The sequence below is a fragment of the Camelus dromedarius genome, chromosome 24 (genome assembly GCF_036321535.1).
Source record: "Camelus dromedarius isolate mCamDro1 chromosome 24, mCamDro1.pat, whole genome shotgun sequence".
NCBI classification, from domain to species: Eukaryota; Metazoa; Chordata; class Mammalia; order Artiodactyla; family Camelidae; genus Camelus; species Camelus dromedarius.
Window position 1 is genome coordinate 14,981,568 of NC_087459.1, and position 12,175 is coordinate 14,993,742.

At 48.2% G+C, this 12,175-nt stretch overlaps 1 protein-coding gene across 3 annotated transcripts in view; it reads right to left on the minus strand.

Annotated features, from left to right (window-relative positions):
• The window catches only part of SYT17 (synaptotagmin 17), a 94,966-nt gene that overhangs the window by 10,962 nt on the left and 71,829 nt on the right, over positions 1–12,175 (minus strand). The gene's annotated exons all lie outside the window — the stretch shown is intronic.

The window sequence follows — 12,175 nt, forward strand, 5'->3', positions numbered from 1 at the left end:
GGATGAAGAGGACAAATTTTGTCATCTCTCCGACAAAGGGAGGATTCCCTTCCCACCTGGTGTATAATTTCCCAAAATGTGGGATTCTGCAGGGGTCTCTGCTCTATGACAGGGTGTCAGTCTCAGGTCCCTGCTTCAAATTGCTCTGACGTCACTTCCTAGCCCGCTTGCACGGGAAGCCGGAGCATCTATTAGGGAGACGGACAGCGCTCCCAGGGCTCTGCCGCGCATGCGCCTGCTGTTTTAGTTTTGATCTCTTTGTTTCTGGGCCCTGGGGGCCCTTCTCACTGTCTTGGAAGCACAGCTTGACTTTCAAAGGATGTTTGTAAAAGTTTGTCTGCATTTCTGGATGTCTATAGTGGAGACATTTTCTGTTCTCTGATTTACTATAAGGTCTGATCTGGAAGTATACACTGTCTTTTTCTTTTCCTTCACTTGAAAGAAAACATTCTTATTTTGGAAAAAATTTAAATTTACACAAAAGCTGCAAAAATATTATAGAGTCCCTGAATACCCTTCACCCAGTTTCCCCCAGTGTCACCATCTTACATTGCCACGGTACACTTGTCACAACTAAGAAATTAATATGGGGACATACTCTTCCCTAAACTACAGGCTTTGTTCAGATTTTATGGTTTGTTTTTTTTTTTTCTGTTTCCAGATCCAGCCTAGGACCCATTATATTTCCAATACTTTTGTGTTTTATTTGATATCAAATATTACAGGATAGCTGTCTAGACTAAAGCAACTTTCTTTCCTCAGGGAAATGCACAGAGATGTGTATACACACACACAATACACATATGTTTAATTAGACAAAACTGACAAGAATTGGCTGGAATGGCCAGGATTGTCTAGCAGTGTTGGATGTTTGCCCCAAATCACCTTTACCTCTGCTCTTTTTAAGTCTTGTCTATTCCATCTCCTAGCACCTCTCCAATTCCTTTCTCTTTCTTTCCTTCTTTCTCTTCTTCCTCCCTCTCTCTCTTTCCATTTCTCTCTCTCTTTGTCTCTCTCTCTGTCTGTCCCTGTCTCTCTCTTTCCCTTCTCTTTCTTTTCCTTCAACATTCTTCCTGCCCCTGTCATCTTTCACAAAGACCTTGTCAACTGCCTCTTGGCTGTTTTTCATGCCTTATGTCAACTCCAAATCCAGAAGGATCCTTCCAACACCCTGATCTCATCTCTCGGAAGCCCTCCAGGCATCCCCTTTACCCTGGGGTAAGAGGCTCCTTCCTGCTTCTGCCGCTTATCCCCCGTCACTCACAACATGCTGCAGATTTGCTCCAACTCTTGTGGTCTCTCAAACGTGTATCCAGGTCTTCCCTGCCTATCTTTAGCCAATTTGTCTTTCCTCTTTGAGTCTCAGCCGCATGGAGGCTTCTTTAGAGAAGACAAGGTAGGAGCCTCTCTAAGAGATCCAGGAGCCCTCGAACCCACCATTTACACATCCCAGTAAATTCTTGTTCAGTCTGGCCTCCCCTTGGTCAATGTCTGCTGCGACCATCCCTCTCCACAGTGCTTGGCACATAGTAGGTGCGCAATAACTAGTTTTGAATGATTAAACGCATGCTAAGGAATCAAACACTGTTTCTTTGGGTCAGTTGCCCCTTTGGGAGACAGCATTGAGAAAGGTGTGTGCACCACCCATGTGTCGTGATGCCTCCAAACTGGTGTCTCTTGACTCTAACATGGTGCGCCTGGACTTCTCTGAGCACTGAAGGCGGTTGACTGAGCCTGGCTTTCCAGATTATTTAGCACAATGACTGATGTGAAGAGCAGCATCAGCATCACTAGGGAGCTCGTTAGCAATGCAGAGTCTCAGCCCCCACCCTCCCACCCTCCTCCGCACCCCTGGTTCCTTTGATTTTCTCCACTGAGCAGTGGTGGTTATGGATGCCTGGGGTGAAGCATACCAGAAAATGGGGCTGTGACAGGTCACTGCTCAATTACTCCCCTTTCCACCTGGGCAGGCAAAGGCCTTTAATTGGGAGGACCTGAGAGGCAAAAAGGAGCCTCCCGTTTGCACTGGGATGATCGTGAACTCCACCTGCCTGCTATCCCCTCACCTCCTTTATCTCTGGGATTTTAGAAACTGGGATTAGAAGGATCCCTGAGGCCTTTCATCAACCTGGACTCCAAAGTAGCCCTTGCTCATCTGTGTCTTGTGAAGGGATTTCTGTAGCTTTATGGCTTGATAGTCAGGGAGTGATGGCAACATATCAACCAGGGCCAACCCTACTGAGCTTCCATCTGAGCCAGGCACTGTGTCAGGTGCTTTGTACACATCAATTCGTTTAGTCTTCACACATCCTATGAGGTAGGTACCATGATCACTGCCATTTCACAGATGAAGAAACCAAAGCACAGAGAGGTTGAGTAATTTGCCCAAGGTCACACAGCCTCTAAATGGCAGAGCTGGATTTTGCAGCCAGGCTGTATGGCTCCAGATCTAATTTGGAGATTCCTGCTGCAATTAAGCCCATTTCCTTTTGTCTCAGTCTTAATAGTCTGGTCCTTCTTCATTCCCTTATTCATTCAACAAGTCTTATTTGAGCAACTACTTGGTCTCAGGCAGTTGGCTGTATGCTGGAGATACTGTGGCAAACTAGGCAGAGGTGACCTCTGACTTCATGAACTTTACAGTCTATGGGGACTGACATTAAAAAAAATAAGCACAGAAATAAAAATGTGCTTAATATGCAATTAATATGGACTTGTGTCATTCAGGCAAAACCTTGAGGAAGCAACTCCCAAATTATTTTGGAAACTGGCCATTTGTTTGCCCCTTTTTTCCCCTCAGTTGAACTGGTGGCCACCCCAACCTTGCCTTCAGGATGCCCACTGGTGATTTCAACAGGACACCAGATTTCCCTTCCGGATGGGGAAAATACAGGGTGTTGCCACAGGAGCACCTAAAAGTGGCACATAACCCAGATTTGGAGATCTAGGATGCTTCCTGGAGGAGGTGATGTGAGACCCCTACTGAGACCTGAAAGATGAAGAAGACAGAAAAAGACTTCCACGTGGTGGGCACAGCATGTGCAAAGGCCCAGAGGTATGAGAGAGGAGGAGCATTTGGAGAATTGCAGTTGGTTCAGCCTGGCTGGGAATCTGAGAGAGGGATGAGGCTGCAGGTGCTGGGGAGGGGGTGGAAGGGGTGCACAGAGGAGCCTGTTGCTCTGGAAACCAGGAGGCCAAACTACATGGTCTTTTACTTCAATTAGCAGCACCAAAGGCCCCCAAGGTCTCCCAGCTGGGGTGGAAGTCAAAGCCTTTGGAAGCTCTGAGCTTGTTAAGGAAAGAGGACACACCAGCAGAGTTCAGGGCTCATTTTTTCCCCACTCTCTTTTTAAAAGCATAAATTTTCACCTTCCCACTCAATCTGGCTGCTTGTTCCCCTGGCCCCAATCCAGACGCCCACAAACGCATTACCCTGCTGCCTGCTGCCCAGATCAGCCTTGGGAGCCAGCTGGGAGAGGAGGGGGAGGCTCTGGGGGCCACATCTGCCCCCACCCTGTGCCACTACTGGGCCCCAGATGTCCCAGGGGGTTGGGAGGAAGTGTCTCCCAGCATCTGGGAAGGTGGCCATCGGGAAGGCTCAGTCACCTTCATCGCCTTTGCTTCCTGCTGCCTCCTGGTCCGCACATCCCACTCCCAGACCGCCCTCCTCCCCAGTGAGCCCCGGCTCCAGTGTGCAGAGCTGGTGGACCAGGCTTCTTGTGCCTGAGCATCGCTTTCCCTTCTCCAGGCTGCTCTCATGGTCGCACTATACAAAGGAGACGGCAGTGGGTGATTTCTTACATTGCTTGTAACAGCAGCCATTCATTGCATGGTTGGTATAGCTGTCAAAACCAAACTAGGAGGGGTATCTGTATCATCCCCATTTTATAGATGCAGAAACTGAGGCTCAAAGAGGTTGTCACTTGCTCTCACAACTGTTGAGTGGCAGTGTCAGGATGAGACTCGGGTCTGATAGACTTAGAAATTCCTAAGCACTACAGTGCCTCCAGAAAACATCTTTTCCTGGTCTTGGTTTTCTTATTTGTAAGACAAATATATTAAACACCAAATTTAACTGTTACAGACTGAATATTTGTGTCTCTCCCCCCAAATCCATATGTTGAAGCCCAACCTCCCCCAGTGTGATAGCACTTGGAGGTGGGGCTTTGGGAGGAAATTAGGGTTAGATGATGTCATGAGGGTGGATCCCCATGATGGGGTTAGTGCCCTTATGAGGGGAGGAGAGACCAGAGTGCTCTCTCTCTCTCTCTCCATGGCTGCCTGAAAGTCAGGAAAAGAGCTCTCACCAGGATCTGAATTGGTCAACACCTTAATCTTGGCGTTCCCAGGCTTTAGAACTGTGGGAAATAAATTTCTGTGGTTTAAGCCTCCCACTCTATGGTATTTTGTTATAGCAGCTAGAGCTGACTAAGACCAACATAACTAAGCAAGTAATTCAGTGTTTCCTGGGTGCCTATTTGGCTTGAGGTCTGTGCCCTCAAGTTCCTCACAGTCTGGAGGGAAGAATATATAGCACACCTGGCAATGAGTCCTCATATACTAAGGGACATTCTGGAAGCATGCAGCTGGCTCTGTGACCATAAAGGAAGGGTGGGGATTGGGCTAGATTGTCCATGGTGGGGCACTCTAGGATATGACTCTATGATCCAGACTGGGGAGGTGTGTGGAGGGGTGGGGTGGGGGAGCAGTGTACTCCAGGAAGTAGAGGCACCCAGTTGCCCAAGCCTCTGTGCTCCAGCTTCAGAGCATGCTCTCTGGAGTTAGATGACTCCTGTTAGAAACTCAGCTCTTTGTGCCTCAGTTTCCTTATCTCTAACAAAAGCACCATTGTCAGATCTTCCTAGGGTGCCTGGCACTGTCTGTGAAACACTTTCCCCACGTTATCTCATCTCCCTTCACAGTAGCCCCAAAGGATGCCATTGTGACCACCTTTTTCCAAAGGGAGCTCCGGCTCAGAGAAACCTGTGCCAGGCCACACAGCTTTTAAGATGCAAAGTTGGGGTTTAAAACCAGGGCTCTTCGAGTCTGGCCCTAGAACAATGCGCAGGAGCTGGAGGGAGAGGAGTTGGGGGGGCTGTCAGGAGGTTCAGCTTGCCCCGCCCCCCACACTCCTGGGGTCAGACAGGCCTGCAGCCCAGGCAGCCAGGCCTCACTGACAACTCAAGTGTCTGGGAGGTGTCCCCCTCTCCCCCCTGCTCCTGGCCCGGGCCCGTGCTCACCTGGGCTAATACTGATGTCCGTTTGCGGAAAGGCCTGTGCAGGGAGGAGGGTCAGGATGGCCGCGGCCCACAGCCCCCACCTCTGCATCCTGGGCCCGGAGATAAGCCACCCCTTAGCCTGCGCGGAGGAGAGAGGCGCTGCCGCGGGAGCTGGGTCCGGTCCGGGATGGGTCTCCTGCCGGGAGCTGGGAGCTCCGGCCGGCCGACTGGGTAGACCCCAGTCTCCTCCCCTCCCCTCCCTCCTCCCTCCTCTCTGCAAGGTTGCAGTCAGCTCAGAGTGACAGCAAGAAAGCTGCCCCAGGCCAGCCCCCTTCCGAGAACCAAGAGAAAGCACAGCCCTGCTTCGAGACACCCAGTGGCCTTGGGTGCGGGCTTGCTTCCCTTGAGACTGTAAGATGGGACACTAACGGCGCTCACAGCCCAGCATCTCGGCGCCCCGAGAGGAAGCAGTACCAGGAGATAAAAATACAGGTCGGAATCGAGGGCCGAGGTCTCCTGGGCCAAAGCCACATCACCCGTGGATGTGGTTTGTTAGGTCCATGATGAGTTTTAAAATTTCTAAAACCTTGTCGTCAGGGTATAGAAGCAGGAGATTTTAAGTATAAGTCCAGATTTCTGCCTTCTGTTGACAGTCTGAAGATCTGACGAGACGTAGGCCTCGTTTGAACGTGGGAACAATTGTGTGGAGCTGAGAAAGGGCGCCCCCTTGAGGCGGGGCCTGTGCTCTGCGGCTCAGCCTGTTCCCCCCACCCCACCCCCCACCCCCGGCCCGTCTGGCTCTGAGCGCCCTGGATTCCCCGCAGCAGAGGAGCAAGGGCAGGTCGGTTGTCTCCTCCGGAGTCTCTTGGAGATTAAATGAGGTGCCGGTTGAAGGTTCTCGACACAGAGTAAGCTCCCAACACAGAGAAGCAAATGTTACCATTAGTGTACAGTTCTAGCATGCAGTTTGTTCAGACTTAAATGATTAAAATTCCATAGGTGTTTCATTGGACTCTCATTGTATTTATGAATGAATCTCTAAAAATCGAGTCTTCTCTCCCCACTTCATGTATCCTCAAACAAGTCACTCTGCCTCTCTGAGCCTCAGGGTCCTCCTTCATAAAATAGGGGCTTAACGACAGTACCTACTCGCAAAGATGAAATGTAATAATTTGTCCCTAACAGCATAGAAGCTGGCAAGTAGTAGGTGTTTAATACATGACGGCAAATTTTGCTATGATGATCAACGATCCAGTGCAAGCCTTTTCCCGGCTTTCCCTGCACTCTCCACTTCCTTTCCCCAAATGCTCAGCCAGGTGCCCTGACACTTTGTGTGGCTGGCATTCACCGGGCTCGAACGTGTCCCAGTCACTTGCTTTCTCTCTGGAACAGCTGGTGCCGTGCCTGCGCGGAGTGACTTAACTCGTGCCCACACAGCGGGCTTTGCCTGCCCGCCTGGGGCTGAAAGCCTGCCAATGCCTGACTCAGGCTACGAGCACAGCCCAGGCCCAGTTTCAGCCTGCAGCCCGCCTACTGTCTACCCCTTGTCTCAAAGCTTTCTGCTGGTGCGCCCGCCAGTGCACGCACGTTTATTTATGAACGACATACGTTTATTATATAAGTGATGTGCACGCATAACTTACTGTACTAATATGTCGTGTGTTATAAAACAGCCCTCCCCCAAATTGACTTTTTTAAAAAGTTGATACAAAATATAAACATGGAAGAAAGTTTGGAGGCTTTCTCCCCACTCCCCATCATCTGGTACACTGGCGCTCCTTCGGAGGCTCCTGATGTCATGGAAATCAAACATCCTCTGGGTGAACGTACCAGCTGGAGAAGGAGGTAGTCAGACACAGGCCACTGGAAAGCTTTTTGGAAGGTGGAGGCTCCTTTGATTTGACAAATAAACATCCTAAATGATCTGTGTTGCGAGTGTAGTATGTGGTGGCTGGAGGTTTTGGTAAATTGGTTCATTCCCCTTTCTGGATGAAAACATATGATATATTTGTTGCATGCTCAGTCCCAGGTGTGTGGTCCGTGGACCCGGAGCATCAGCATCTCCTCGAGAGCTCGTTAGAAAGGCAGCATCTCAGGCCCCTCCCAGATCCGCTGAATCAGAATCTGCATTTTGACTAGATTCTTCAGCGGGACAGACGTACATTAATACCATGAAGTGTTGCTCTAGACAGGGGTAGGCAAACTTTTTTTTTAAATGCTATTTTTAAAGAAAAATTTTATGTATTTAAGGGGTACAACATAATGATTTTATATATATATATACAGCACAATGACACTATAGTCAAACTAATCAACATACTATCTCCTCACAGGGTCACCTTTCTTGTGTGCTAAGAGCACCTGCTGTCCACTATCTTAGCAAATGTCCACCATTCAGTGCACTATTATTAACTATAATCACCATGCTGTATCTTAGATCTCTACCCTTCCTCATCCTACATAATGGCAACTTAATTTTTTTCTGTAAAGAGCCAGATAATAAGAATTTTAGACTTTGCAGGCCACGTGGTTTCTGTCATAACTACTCAACTCTGCCAAAGACTTCAAGAATGGGCCTGGCTGGCTTCCAATAAAACTTTATTTACAAAAACAAGCAGTGGGCTGGATTTGGCCTATGTGCCCTAATTTGCCATCCCTTGCTCTAGCCCTCAGGTTTACTGGCCAGAAAGTAGACAGTGTATTCACCTAACAGATATGGTCTTTGCTGTCATTGGAGGCATTAGAGATCTCTTTGTAACACTATCCTGTGTATATTTTCTGGCTTTCTTACAGATTTTACCTTCTTGCCTCCATGTACACACATTCACACCTATCATCTGCCCATCTGTCTATCTACCTATCATCTCCTTTAGTTTCTTAGCTTTTTTAAAAATTGTCGTTTACTTAACAGTAAGTAAAACAAAGTTCCCTGCCTCTCACCACCATTATCAAAGGGACAGTAGAGGCTAGTTCATTTCATGCCTTTCAATTCAAACATATCCATGTTCAAATTCCAGACTCGCTGCCAGAATTCTAATCCCTTTGATTATTTAATTCCTCTTAGCCTCAGTTTCCTCATCTGAAAAATGGGAACAAATCAATAATTCCCTCATACAAATGTTTAAAACAGTACCTGACACATAAAGGGTCAACACATATTAATGACCCTTAGATCACTATGGAACCTTCAAAAATGCTGAATAGGAAGTTGTAAAATTGAGTAGCAAAACAACTTCCCAAAAGATAACCCCTGCAACCTTCAGGGCAATGTCTTCCCGTCTTTCTTCTAGGCAGAAGTTTTAAATTTTTATTTAGTGGTGCTCATTCCTGAACTATTTTTAAATGGTATTTTTGAATATGAAAAGGGAAAGGTATCCCACTGGCAGTGGAAGGCAGGCCACCCAGAAAAAAAAGGAATTCTTCCTGATTCCCTGCAGTGATTCCCAGCTTTCTGAGAGTGAAATATCAGTGCCCCAAATTGCTGTTCCTGGCGCCCTGGGACCTATCACATCTGTGCAGGGCTGGGCAGAGGTCGTAGTCTTTGTCAAGTCCCAGGGGGTGGACTGGAGTCCTGAAGGGCTCTGGAGTCCCCGGGATAAGAGGACACAGGAGGGGCCCTGGGAAAATAGATGCAGATTGAAAACTTTACACCCAGGCTGCTACCCGACCTCCTTCCTTTGAACTCAGGTCCCTGCATCTCAAAGAGGGTGTGTAGGTGGTCCATGCATCTCCTTATCCACTTCCTAGCTGAGGAGGTGGAGGATGCTAATTAAGCTGGGTAGGTAGCCCACACAGGGCACCTGGGGGCCCAGGTTTCTATAGAAACCAAGTCATTCCTCCACCTTTCAATGTATGTCCCTCATCTCCTGACAAGCTATCCTTGGACACGGGGACGGCTCTGACATCTGTGCGTCTGCCGCTCCCTCTCGTCAGCTAGCAATCATGGCCTGATGTGTGCCCGGTAGGAATAATTATCAAGCGCTGTGTGTTAAGATTTTACAGGCAGTAGCCCAGCGAATCCTCACATCACCTATGACCGTACGCGGGGTAAGAACTGTCATCCTGTTTTCAGATGAGACAGCCCAGCAGAGCCGTCAGCCACACCAGCTCTGAGTAAGCGTGTGAGGGCTGCTGTAAGCAAGGACCACAGCCTGGGGGCTTAATGACAGCTTCATTACCTCCCAGTTCTGGAGGCGGGGAGCCCGAAATCAAGGTGTTGGCCGAGGTGGCTCCTTCCGAGGGCTGTGAGGGAAGGATCCCTCCGTGGCCTGGGTCTGCACGCCTCTCTCCTGGGCTCTCAGGTGCACTCTTCCCCCTGTGCACGTCTGTCTCTGTGCCCTCAATTCCCCTTTTATAAGGACCAGCCTTATCGGATTAGGGTGCCCCTAATGACTTCATTTAACCTTAATTACTTCTAAGGACCATGTCTCCAAATTGTCACATGCTGAGGTGCTGGGTTAAGGCTTCCAGACATAAATTTGGGGGAGACCGGATTCAGCCCACACCAGGCTCCAGAGTCAGCTGGGCACAGGCTGGCGTTCTGGCTCCCCTGCTCATGTCACCTTGTGAAACCTTGGCTTCCTCACGGGTTGGTGCACGCAGACTAAATGAGATGCTCAGCCCTTAACACGGTGCTCAGTCAGCCCTCTTATCACTGCAAAGGAGGGACGCAGATGCTAGGGATGCCCTGCCTGGAGGCCCTCAGCCCCCCCCCCCCCGAGTTCCCCCAAGGTTGCCGGGGAGCTGAGCCAAGCGCCAGGACGGCCCCCCAGATGGAGCACACGCACCTCGTCCTCTGCCCACGATGCGCAGTGCTACCCACACTTGCTCAGCCCACACCGGACAGTCCTGAAGTGCCAGATGCTCGGTGTCTCCAGGGGCAGCCCTCAGGCCCTGAAGACCAGGGGGAGCGGTTAGAGAGCCCAGCTTCCCCGTAATAGTCATTCTCAAGTGTGCTCTCTGTGTGTCCCCAGCGTGACTGAGCCCAGAGAGTCACAGCAGCCTCAGGCTGCCTTTTTCTGTCCCCTGACTTTCCCGTCCTTTATGCTTCCCGGGGCCACCGCCCCAAAAAACCATCTGCACCCCAGCCCTCCCCTCAACTTCTGCTTCTCAGATAATGAGGACAGGGAACTATGTTCAATATCTTGTAATAACCTTTAATGAAAACGAATATGGAAATGAATGTATGTATGTATATGCATGACTGGGATACTGTGCTGTACACCAGAAATTGACACATTGTAACTGACTGTACTTCAAGGGGTCTTCGATTACCTGAGCTTATTAAAACACCTTAAAAAAAAAAAAGTTCAAATTTGACACAACATTGTAAAATGACTATAATTCAATTAAAAAAAGTTAAAAAAAAAGACAGTTCAGTGCAATAATTATGTAGAAATGAGACCATTTACTTAAATACTATATTAAGATATGCTTAAAGGACGTTACGTTAAAACTGCTATCTAGTTCCCCTTATCCCCAGGATATGATGATGATGATGATGATGATGATGATGATGATGATGATAATAATAATAATAATAATAATAATAATAATAATAATAATAATAATAGATAATGAGGAAATTGAGGCTCAGAGAAGCTCTGTGGCTTGAGCCAGGGCACAGTTAGGGAGTGGTGGGCCCGGGATTCGAACCATGGCTTCCTGGGCCCCAAAGCCCCTGACCCCAATCACTATATGACCTCATCTCTAGTCCTGAATGCTGGTCATCCACATGTCTCCTCTCATTCTGTTTGTTCTCTCATACATGTCCTCTGTACAACCGTGATGAGGAAGCCACTTTATAGAGAAGGAAAATCATCTCCTATTCACTCCTTAGAATCATAACCTAACCCAACCTCCCTGCCTTCCCACCTCGACCTTCATGCCACCTCCACTCCAGAGCGAGAGGCACCAGAGGGATGCAGGAGGGGACCCTGCGGTGCCCAATGTGGCCAGAAGGGAAGAGGCCATCTCAGCTCATGGGTAGTTCACCTGGGTCAAGCTCTTTCTATTGGGCGTGGCCAGTGAAAAGCTAAGTAGCCACGGCCCCTTCCCTGAACAAGTGGACAGTTTTATAGAAAAATAGCCTTACTTTTCTCATCTGGAAAATGGGGATAATAATAGCTCCTTTGTCAAAAGGTGGTTGTGAGAATTGGACGAGATCGTGCATGTATTGGGCTTAGCACACAGTAAGGCCTCAATAACTGGTAGTTGTTATTACAAGAGTTAGATAGAAATATAAGCATTTTGTGGGGAGGACAGGAAGGAGCTGTTATTTCTGTCTTGGAAAATCAGGAAGTGACAATTTAAGCTGGGAGTTGGGGCTATTCAGCTGCTGGTAACCATGCTGCTCATTGAATGGGCAGTGCCAGTCCAGGAGACAGAGGGATAACCAAAGTCCTGATGATCTCATTTGATCCCCTGGATCCAGCTATGCCTGAAGCTAAGGCTTTTTGTTGTTGTTGCTTAAACTAGTTTGCATTAATTTTCTGTTACTTGAAACTGAAGAAATCTAACATAAATCCTTGTCTTCTCTTTACACGGGTTCTCCAGTCATCAGATTAATATACCTCAAGGTTTCAACTGTTCTTCATTCCCAGGCCACACACTAACTTTACCAACAATGTCCAGTGTGACTGGCTGCTTATACCCATCATGGCCCTCGAGTCTTCCAGCTGAGGTCCATCCCTGTGCTTGGCCTGAATTCCTGACCCATAAAATCTGTGAGCATATAAAACACCAGTGCTTCCATTTGACTGTCCTTTATGATTGGATTACTGCATTCTCTTTGATTTTTATTTTGTGGCTGGCTTTATTCCTTTGAGAACTATGTAAGTTTAAAAAGCTAAAGCTCTAAACTGTTCTTAGAAATAATGATCAGTACAAATACGTAAACTAAAAATAATATGTGCAGTATATTGTATATATGTAATTGCATGCAATATATTGTATAT